Genomic DNA, 11,687 nt, shown 5'->3' on the forward strand with positions numbered 1-11,687 from the left:
GCTTGTACGCCTATTTTACGATATGTGATGATTGTGGCCCATGGTGATTTCATTGTATAGGAATAATGCACATAGTGATGTCTCCCTGCAGATGTACAGTTTTCCGCAATAAACTGATCCTTACACTCTAATTTTTATGCAATGAAAGTTACATTATATTCCAGCAACTCCTTCCTAGTGCTTGTTTGAAGCAAATGAGTGTATTATATGCTATAAAGAGTATGAGATTGCCATTTAGTAAATAATGTATTTACAATGTATGTATTACCCTGGTGTCCTTTTAGCCATGTTGTAAATGTGACATAAGATCACTTAGGCTTCACATCTTTATTATTTTTATGCTCTTCTGCTCCACCACAGGCTAGGAACAATGATTATAATAACAGTGTCAAATCCATCACATGACTGACATAAATGGTACAGATGAACTCCATTGACTTTTATAATAAATGTCTCCATCATGGTCTGTGATCTGTAATGCAGTCTGAAAATAAGGTGTGAACGCAACCCTAACCATTTTCTGTGTTCTGAATAACTCCATGGTACTTGTAGATTGCATTTTGGAATCAGCCGAGACGAGAGCTTGATCTGCTGAAAGCAGTATGTAACTCAAGTAGAGGCGTTTGTTGTGCGGCATGTTAGCCTTTGGAACTTGTTGCTATGAGCTCTGTTTAAATATACAGAAGTTAGTTCTTTTCATGTGAGTACTAAAAAGATCTACCAGCTTTGAAGGGGTCATAAAACATGCAGGTTCCTCATATTCCAACTACAGATAGAGAGAGTTCTTCATGATACTAGTCTTGGTGCACTGCATGATACAACAATATGGGGCAGATTTACTAACCCGGTCCATTCGCGATCCAGCGGCGCATTCTCTGCCCTGGATTCGGGTCCGGCCGGGATTTATTAAGGTAGTTCTTCCGCCGTCCACCAGGTGGCGCTGCTGCGCTGAATAGGATCGGAACGCGATGGAGTTCACCGAGCCGGGCTGAGTGAAGGTAAGGGCAAGCTCCGCGACAGATTTTTTGTTTTAAATGCGGCGTTTTTTCCGAATCCATCGGGTTTTCGTTCGGCCACGCCCCCCGATTTCAGTCGCGTGCATGCCAGCGCCGATGCGCCACAATCCGATCGCGCGCCAAAATCCCAGGGCAATTAACGGGAAACCGCAAATCGGGCCCTTAGTAAATGACCCCCTATATATCACTTTTACATGGGGTGATGAACATAATACATTTCTATGAAGGTTCAATCCCTACAACCAACCTATGTAGAGATGTCCAGTGATCAACCTAAAACCCCAATGAATACTCATGTATTGGCTGAATACATCTTTTGTGTGGGCATCAAATCTTTGGCAGCTAGTAGCAGATCCCTATGTGTTAAGATGAGATGTGATGTTAATCTAACATTACATGTATGGATGGTGCTTGCTTCTGGGATTCAAGCCTATGCCACGGGATCAAAAAGGTGCAGATTTAAAGGGGTTGGTCACTTTACCTCATGTTTTTGTAATGTGAGTATGTGTTAGGCTACATTCACACTAACGTATGGGGGACGTATATACGGCCGACGTATATACGGCCGATATACGTCCCTCATAGGCAGCAATGGGCGCACGGCACCCTACGGGAGCGGTACGGTGCCGCACACGTACGGTACAGTACCGTACCGTTCCGTACCCGGGAAAAAGATAGGACCTGTCCTATCTTTTCCCATAATACGGCGCCGTGCGCCATAGGTTGCTATGGAGAGGTGCGGGGGTGAGCTGCGCTCACCTCCTCCTCCTCTCCCCGTACACTGCCGTTGCCCGCTACGGTACGGGCGGGCAATGGCAGTGTGAATATAGCCTAAGTGTGGAGGGCAGGATATTAGGTAAAGTATTTATTGATAGTTCTGCTCTGCATCATTGATATGTAAAGTGGAGCCTTCTGCCTTTTACCTCATCAGCCAGACATGATAAAATGGCCACAGATGGAGGGTCATGTGATCTTATCTGTCCATGAGCAATCGCCCTGCCAGGACCTTATGATAGTATTCTTGAATATAAGATCAAAGTCCTGGCAGGGCGAGTGCATACAATAGTGCACAAGTTGACATTGTGTCAGTATAGGTCCGGGAGCTAATCTGAATACAAACGCTTATGTCCATGAGGTGTCTGAAAATAGTAAAAATGGAAAAGAAGAAAAGCTCCATACAGCACCAGGCTGTGATTTTTTTTACATTTTGCTTTCATGGTTACAGGAGACAACTATTTTTGACCTTTAGACATGGAGTATAAACAACTAGTCTTGGCTGTAAAAGTGAAATATCATATAAGAGGGAAATGTGCCATCTCCAGACCAGCTGCTGTATAGTAATCAGTATCTTTGGCATTTATTCACATTGTTTGTATACTGGCCGCTAAATTCCACCTCACACCAAACGCCAGTTATCAATGTTTACCATCGCATCACCTGAATCTTTGTTATCTCGACCTTTACTAATGTCGCAATTATTTTTTGCCAATTTCCTTTTTGCACTAATACAGATAGAAGCACTAAATAACAGCCCAAATTTTACAGGGGCACATGCCACCTAAGAAATTTACAGCAGGTGAAGACTAGGGTTCCTTGGGCCCACCAGATAAAATTTTATCAGGAGCCCTCCATTCACAGCTACTGCTAGACTTTGGCTCCTTACACCCACCACACAGAATTTTATTTGTAGCCCTCCTTCACAACTGGTGCCAGACTAGGGCTCCTCGCACCTCCAGATAAAATTTTATTAGGAGCCCTCCATTCACAGCTAATGCCAGACTGGAGCTCCTTGCGCCCACCAGATAACATTTTATTAGGATCCCTCTATTCACCATTCACAGCTAGTGCCAGACTGGGGCTCCTTGCGTCCACCAGATAAAATTTATCATCCCCTAGAGAAGAAATATCTAGTAACTTCCAAATTAGGTTGTCTTCTGCTTTACCTCTGGGGGCCATCATTGAGTTAAAGTTTGGGCCCATTAAAGGATCCTTTGGTTCTCTAATGGGCCAGTCCAACTCCGCTTACAGCTATCTTCCAAATGGTGATCACTTGAACGCCATCCACCTCCAGTATGTAAATATGCTCTCTTTTTTACACTACTATTTTTCGAACCTCCATTGAAGTAAATTGAGAAAACCATGAATACCTGGAAACATCACTATTCACAGTGTCCACAGGCTAGGGGGCAAGACCATGTCAAGAACCATGACCATGTCAGTCTTGATATAAGATCACGGTCCATTTTGATTTTCTATTATATTCAAAGGGAAATCTCTTTCAATTAATTGATCTTCTACAAGAAGGTGATGGTTATGCCAGAATTATGGTACATGGACCTTTTTCATTATGCCGTAAGCTTTTGATGCAGCTGACTGGCATTGTTTGTTCAATTTAGTTTATTATTAATGGTTACACCCGGATCCTTCGCAGACTCATCCAATAATAACCCATTCAAGTTATAAATAGGATGTTTAACTTTAGCCATAAAATGTAAGTGTACGCTTTCCAAGGGTGGGTTTTGACTTCCATTGGGTCAACTAAGGTTCAGAAATAAAAGAGTCTGTTCATGTCGGAGGTACAGTACGTCTTTCTTTTCAACCTTGTAACTATGAACAAGCTATGTACAAAGTAAACAGTAAGACGACACTTTGTTGCCTTAATTCTCCGGTATATGTGCTCTGGCAAAACTCATGAAACATACATAATGATAGAAAAACACTGTATGAGAACTCTGTTTTAACTTGGCTAAACGCTCAGTTCATTGCGCCTTCCCAACATCTTTAAACTCTAAATTTAGACTACATGCACAAGAACATAAAATTTGTCCATATGCTATCCCTTGTTTCCATGAATGGCACACAAAAAATTGACACACTTGTGGTTCTCTGAGCGAATCACACATTTTAGGGCGCTGTCCCACGTTGCGTTCGCAAACGCAGACGCATTCAAAACCGCGCCCACCGGGGCGGTCCGCGGTCCGATCGCATCGGCGTTTCTATGGAAACGCCTGCGATCGGGAACGCAAAACACCGGCGGCTCGTACCCGATCGCAGGCGTTTCCATAGAAACGCCGATGCGATCGGACCGCGGACCGCCCCGGTGGGCGCAGTTTTGAATGCGTCTGCGTTTGCGAACGCAACGTGGGACAGCGCCCTTAGAGCAAATTGGATTCCAATTTGTCTGTCTGAGTTTGCGCCCCGGACAGTCTTTTTTACTATCATTAGTGCGTGAGCAGACCTCACATGCTGGTGACAAAACGGGCTGCAAACAACAGACATGATGGCCTAGTCGTAGTGCCATGGTCCCATGTGAGGGTCTTTTCAATGTGAGGGCAGTTTTTCAAATGTGAACATGATATCAGACACTGACCCATTGGGGACAATAAAATTCTTCACACATGCATTTGTTTTCATGCATGCTTGCCCTGCTGAGTGAAAGACGCAGCACGCTCAACTTTTGCGTACGATATGACTGAAAAACTCCCCATTCAAGTCAATGTGGGAGGTTTATCACAAATGTCTGAGGTAATTACATAACTATTCTATTGCCCATGGAAACCAATCAAAGCCCTGCTTTAGTTTTATAAACGGCTGTGGGAAAATGAAAGCTACGCTCTGATTGATTGCCATGGACAACTTATATATCTCTGCTTTTAGAGTCTCTGAAAAAAATGACTGCTTTTGCAAATAATATGAGTGCAGATGATTTTTCACTTATCTATTTATATGAAAAACGTAGATCACATTTATATGGGTTGTTTTTTTTATTGTGCATGAAAAACAAATCTCCTGGTGTATCTGTCAGCTCTGGATTCATGATAAATACCCCCCACTGTGTGTGAAAGTTGCTCATTGAAGTCAATGATTGGGGAAGATTTATAAAAAATGCTTGAGAGCAGATCTGTTCTAGTTGCCCATGGCAACAAATCAGAGCTCAGCTTTCATTTTTCCACAGCTGTTTATTAAATGGAAGCTGAGCTCTGATTGGTTACTATAAGCAACTAGAACAGTTCTCCTCTCAGATACTTGTGATTAATCTTCCAGGGTGTGTAAAAAAAATGGACTACACTAGTGTGGTATTCTTAGAAGATGAAAAAAGGTAGTTGCTCGGAGCTAGGAAATTCGGATACAACTATGATGACACTTAAAATCGGATACTAAGATAGCACTAACATTTTGACCCAAATCGCATCAAAATTGGACAATTTTTACTGACCAAAAACATCAAATTTTATACTTGATTCATAAGTCCCCAACAATGGGTTGTTTCACTCTGTAACTAAAGCTAGGATAGAAGTTAAGAAAACTTTAAAAAAAATTCTAATAAATAAGTAAAAAAAAAAAAAAAAAAAAAGGCCTCCAGGGGTCTCTTTGCAGAATATCTTTTCAGGCCTGGTCATTTTGGCGCTCAAGGGGTTGTTCCGTTTCAGTTATGTTTTAATCAGAGGTAGGGGCTGCTTTAAAAAACAAAGACCCCTCTAGCCCAGCACAGTGCTACCAGAAATCTTAATGATCCTGAGAACTCCCCTGCTTTCTTGGCAGGCTGATAGCATATACTGTACAGATCTGGATGATGTGTGAACAGGGCCTAAATTCTTATTATTTTTACATAGCCTGAAATATCCCTTTTAGCCAATACTTCCTGGAAACATGAACCAATATGGCGATAAAAACTGTCACACTGTCGCTCAATTTCTATTGAATGTCATGTATAAAAATAGGTACAAATAAGAACCTATGTATCACCTAAAAACTCCACTTATCATTGTGCTGAAGCCATGAATCAGAGTGTTCGAGCGGTTTGGGTGTTTGGGGTCAGAGGATACTACCATCACCTGCTTACTCTTCTGCCTGTCAAATTTAGGAAGCCGCTGGAACTGCTATTGGAAATAAATGAACCTTGTTGTTTTAGGCTTGGATCTGGAATTACATGGGGAATGGACTATTTATAGACAGAATTTTGCATATGTACCAAATTCAGTAAAATGGATGGGCATGTCGCTGGGCACAAATCCATGTACAAGTTATTGTAAAAGAGCATGTTATATAAAAAAGCAGAAATAGATTTGTCCTTTATTTATGAGGACAAATCACACGTGGGAGTAATTGTCTTTCCAACAGTTTTTTAAATAGTTTTTCTTTCCTTGCTGCACCTGAATTTGGGAGCAGCTTTGCCTCTAGTTACTTTTTTGGCGCAATTTGTGCCGCACACTTTGACCTGCAAAAAGCTTGTCTACGGAGCTCTATTTCACCTTCATGAATGTGGAGTTAGTTCGTTACCTAGCAATTAGTGCACCAAAAGCATGGCTCCTGCACAAAATTGATGAATACCTCCCAGTGAAAGCGTCAGTATAGAAGATGCATAGTTGGAATATACCTCTATGCACTGCAGTCCACTATCTTGAACTTTACTTTATGTTAATAATAAAATAATAATAATATTTAATAACATAACAGTAATATTTTTAAATTAACAGCCATAGAACTCTTGATTCAAATTACAAATGGCCTAATCCTGTTACCATCTCAAAGTCCCATTGTAATGGCAGAACAATCTCTCTACGTTTCTTCCCAAAGATAACCTTTAACACTGTGAATAGAGCAGGAGGAACTTATTGGATTGAACATTGCGTCCTATCTGCAGGCAGTATGTTATAGAACAGGGGGAGCTGAGAAGATTGTACATAGTGTCTTATCTGTAGCAGCATGTTATAGAGCAGGAGGAGCTGAGCAGATTGTACATTGGGGCACATTTACATACACGGTCACTGGAGTTCACATTGTCTGACTATAATGAACCGTGCAGTGATTCACTGAGATCGTATGCCCGAAATCATGCATGTTCCCCGCTCATGTCCGACAGAGTTCACCATCTTTTTAGTGGTGCATCCTAGGGCTTGCAACACAATGTAAAAGTTAAATACCGCGATCAGTCCGAATCAGTCGGACAGTCCACGTTCCCTAATTTGTGTCACATGGAAGCCAGGGCAGCTGCACCGCAAAAAGAGTTGCATGCGCAAAAACAATCCCAGCAGCACACACTTATTAAATACCTGTACAAGCCGTTTTAGACCCGAAAAAGGTGAACAGTTCGACAATAGTGCAGCGTGCGACCCTTAGTAAATGAGCCCCATTGTGTCCTATCTACAGGTATCGAGTTTTGCAGCAGGAGGAGCTGAGAAGATTGTACGTTGTGTCCTATCTACAGGTATCATGTTATAGAGCAGAAGGAGCTGAGCAGATTGGACCTAGTGTCCTATCTGCAGACAGCATGTTATGCAGCAGTAGTCACTGGGTAGGTAGATACAGAAGTATGTGGGAAAAGATTTAGCAGAACATGTCATGTATAAAATTGTATTCTTAATCAAGGGTACGGTAAACGCGGCACTTCATATATCATAAAATTGTATACTTTGTTAGTTTCCACAGTAGTCCAGTGGGTGGTCCTATTAATGATTATCGGAATTCTCTGTTTAACTGTGCATATGGAAATTGTGTGACTACTGGACTTTAAAACTTACAAATACTGGTAGGAATTTATCAATTTGGGTGCAGGATCTGTGTTTTTGGCACACAAGTTGTGCTATAATTTTTAATGGGCTGTAAGATTGTGGTACAAGGGATTAATGTTTTGGCGCAGGACCATAAAGGTCTAGAACTGTCTCTATATTTATGAAGGTGAATTAGAACTCCATAAACCAGCTTTTTACAGCTCTAAGGCCCCTTTCACACTTGCTTTTTTCACGTGCGTTTTCTGCGTGTGCTTTTGACGCGCAGAACTTGCATTGCACTCTTTTCAGACTTGCATTTTTTTTCACACACACACGCGCGTTTATTTTAACGCGCGTTTAAATCTCGACATGCTCTACTTTTGCAAGTCACGCGCGTGAAAAACGCACCATACAAGTCTATGGAGACGCATCAATCTCGCATCAATTGCCATAGAAAAGATAGAGCTCAGTCTTGATGCCATTTTACGCACATTTTCTGCGCGTGAAAAACGCATTGAAATTGCATTGAAAACGCGCGTGAAAAACTGAGACACTGAACAAACTCTGACTGAAAACTGATTGCACTCTGATGCAAAATGTGCTTTTTCACTGACCAAATCCTGATCGCACCCTGATCAAACTCTGACGTGATCTGCAACGCAAGTGTGGAAGGGGCCTTAGCATGCGCCAAAAAATGTGCGCAGGAAAAGTATTGGGTTCCCAAGCCATACCCAGATTGTGCGCCAAAAAAAAAGAATATCGTAAAACCACTGATATTTTATTAGTATTGTGCAACAGGCGCAAGGGGAAAAAAATAAAGCCAGTTTCAATATTGAATGGCCTCCATTATGTATGTTCAACATGAGGAAATTATGCATGATTTAATCTTACAAAGGACACTGATGGATCCAACAGCTTTCCTAAATTTCTTTAAAGGGGATTATCCTAAGAGTCATCTCATTGACACTAATAGAGTGTATTTAGGAGCTTTTCGACGAGGATCATCTGGACACTTGTAAAAGTGATCCTGCACAGTTAGGGTTAAGCAATGTGAAGGTTACGTAACCTCTACCTGGCATCGTAGAATGAGTGCTGTGACATTTGCATTGCCACACTCACATTCCTCAGCCTCCGTACTGGCGGCACGATCAGGGGCTCTCAATAATGGATCAGGAATTTGAAGCCATTCAAGTGTAAGGCCTTGTGTGACTAAGACTCTAATTAGCTTTGACTTATTGGCGTTTTTTGTTCCATGCATTTTTCTTGAATGTTGTGATGAATGCCCATTGTACGGAGAAGAGAGGACTAACAAGTGCGGTACATATTATCCCCATGAGTGCCTCAAACTTCCTTCCAACAGAAATTGTACACTGCGTATCGATATTAGGCAATCGCTGTAATTGAATGCTGACAATCCGGATCTAAATTTCTGCAATTTGGGATTGCCTATACCAACAATCATATGACATCATTCTTCTATGGGGAAAAAGCTAAAGTTAAGGATTTAAATACCATAGGCCATTTATTTGCAATGAGACCCTTATAGAAAAGAGGCCCAGACTCCTTGGTCCGATCCAGTTTCGGACTGGCCCATCAAAGTACCAGAGGATCCTCCGGTGGGCCCTGGCTCAACCCAATACTGACCCCCAGGGGTCCATCAGAAAACAACACAATTTGAAGGCTGCTAGAGTATGGGGGATAATGAAAAGTGGGCCCCCAGATTGATTTCTCTGTCGTGCCTAAGGAAACCCAGTCCGACACTGGTCCCATCTCCTTTGCCATTGGGATTACATGCCCACTACACAAGCCAAAGCAGATTACTGCAGGTGTTCAATATCTGTCGGTTATCAATATTCAGTCTTGGACATCCCATTTAAAGAGGACCTGTCAGGGCGATTTGGGACACTAAACTACCAACAGGTCATTATGGACTGCTGGTTTAGTTTTGCCCTTTACCAAGTCCCTCCATAAAAACTTTATACATACCTAGAAATAAACATTTTTTATTTTAATAGCTCCCACAGAGGTACTTGGTAAAGGACAATTTGGAAAACTAAACCACCAGTCCATAAGGATCTGTGGGTGGTTTGGTGTACCAAATAACCCTGAGAGGTCCTCTTTATGGTTGAAGGCAAAACAGTTGTTTAAAACTCCCATTGCGATACCACATGTCCTCCTACTACACTTACATATAAGAGTTGGTCATAAATGCATATCCCATTCTATTGAAATCTATGAAACCCCCCACAAACAAAAAAGATATATTTTTGTAAAAACATTTCATGATTTCCAAGTCAACATCAAGGGATGAAAGCTTTAGGTCCCTTTGGTTGGTAGTGGTTGGCAGGTACTGAAAAAATTTGTTTCCATGACCCATGTACTATAGCTATTAACTTGCCCTTTGTTAGGCCTCTTGTAGACGAATGTTAGGTTAGCTCACCCAGGCCATACCTAGGCATAGCATATAGCCGGTTCCAGAAAGAAGAGGGGGTGAGTGTCCCTCTACATCCATAAGAAGGCGCTCTGACATGGTTAGGTGGGCAATACGGCTACGAAATGTGGCCATATGCTACCTATGCCGTACACTTTTAATACGGATAGCACATGGCCACATTCACTTCAAACATTCTGTGCATAGGGCATAATACCAGTATTTAATCCTTCACTAATTTCTATTCAGGATTCATGGTCCAAGTACTGTAGACTGATAAGTATGCAGGGAACTACACAACAGCTTGATGTGACTGCCCATAGTAACCAAAGATTAGTTTGTTCTAATGGGCCAGATTTTCAATGCCAATATTCTCTGATATCGGGAAAAATGATTTATGTTTTACACTAATGAAATTATAGCTTCACTAAATTAATAACTGAATTTTAACTTTATATCCTTCAGGACATCAGGTCATCAAAATTAGCTTGGGGTGGAATAATTCCTGGCACCCCATCCGATCAGGTGATTGAAGTGCTTCCGCCTTTCCAGCCTATGACATCGCATCCATCTGTCACATGACCTATTTGCAGTCCTATGCTAGTGACTATTGGGCTAAACTGCAATACCATGCATATCCATTATACAATCTATGGCGCTATATCTGTTGAGTAGCGTATAGACCGCAGCACTTGGGTGTAGATTTCAGATTGTAATGTGATTCCTGAGATAGACCAAAAAATACATCACTCATCATCTCAAGCCAGCGCAGCCCAGAAAGTCACCTTAAAGGGGAATACTGGCATATTTAATATGAAATAAAATCTTGTAGTCAAAAGCGGAACGTATAATTCAGAGTAACTCCACATCCGGTCACGTGGCACAGTGCATTGTAACATATATTTTTAATATGTTCATGTTGTAAGAATGTTAATACATGTAATCTCATCATAACCCTGACATTACACAGAGCAAATACTTGCTGTAAATACGTGGCTTCACTATAATCCCTTTATATATATGTTTTTGCTGTGTGTTTGTGCCAGTGGTGCCATACAGTGCTGACTTTTATACATACATCATACCCGGTCAGTGCGGTTTTCTAGCGAGCCCTGACGCCAGGCTTTACTATCACCTTACAAAACTCCCTGCCAAAGCTTTCAGTGATGAACACAACAGAAACAGCACGGGGCACAGGTAGTGCCAGGCCCCCTCTCATGTTACTCGCAGTCCTGCCAAGGGGCCCATTAAGGTGCAGATAAAGGAAGTGACAACCTCCCCCCCCCCCCCCCCTGCATTTAAAGGGACATTACAAGTTTTGTCTATTTCATCATCCAGTTATTGTCCTGTCATTCTCCATCCCATCATCTATATGTCACTTATGGTGTCATTTATTACCGCATGCTACTAATAATCACACACATGGACTAATATATAGTTCTGCATTTGCCTTATAGATCTTCTTCAATATTCTCATTCTCTCTCTTGTCAGTCTCTTTCTATTATTATGTTATTTTAATGCTTTATGTCATTTTTCCGCAGAGAATATCCGGCATCTACTCACCGTCTTAACTTTCCTAGGTTCTCCTGCCTTGATCTGCACTCCCGTAAAATTCCAGCAGACGCAAACACACACACAAAAAAAAGTTGTCACTTGCTGCGAAGGTGGCTGTCACTTGGTCTAGATACCACTGAATCTTTGGTCGTGGTCTGATGGCAGGTGAATGTTTGACTGTGCACAAACAGAGG

At 41.7% G+C, this 11,687-nt stretch overlaps 1 protein-coding gene across 1 annotated transcript in view; it reads right to left on the bottom strand.

The window, feature by feature from the left end:
- Positions 1 to 11,687, bottom strand: part of EPS8L2 (EPS8 signaling adaptor L2) — an 83,757-nt gene extending 72,070 nt beyond the window's left edge. Inside the window, exon 1 of the mRNA XM_072118193.1 lies at positions 11,503 to 11,687. The gene's annotated coding sequence lies outside the window, so the exon portion shown is untranslated. The remainder of the gene's footprint in view (positions 1 to 11,502) is intronic.

Source organism: Engystomops pustulosus, chromosome 7 (assembly GCF_040894005.1).
Source record: "Engystomops pustulosus chromosome 7, aEngPut4.maternal, whole genome shotgun sequence".
Classification (NCBI taxonomy): domain Eukaryota; kingdom Metazoa; phylum Chordata; class Amphibia; order Anura; family Leptodactylidae; genus Engystomops; species Engystomops pustulosus.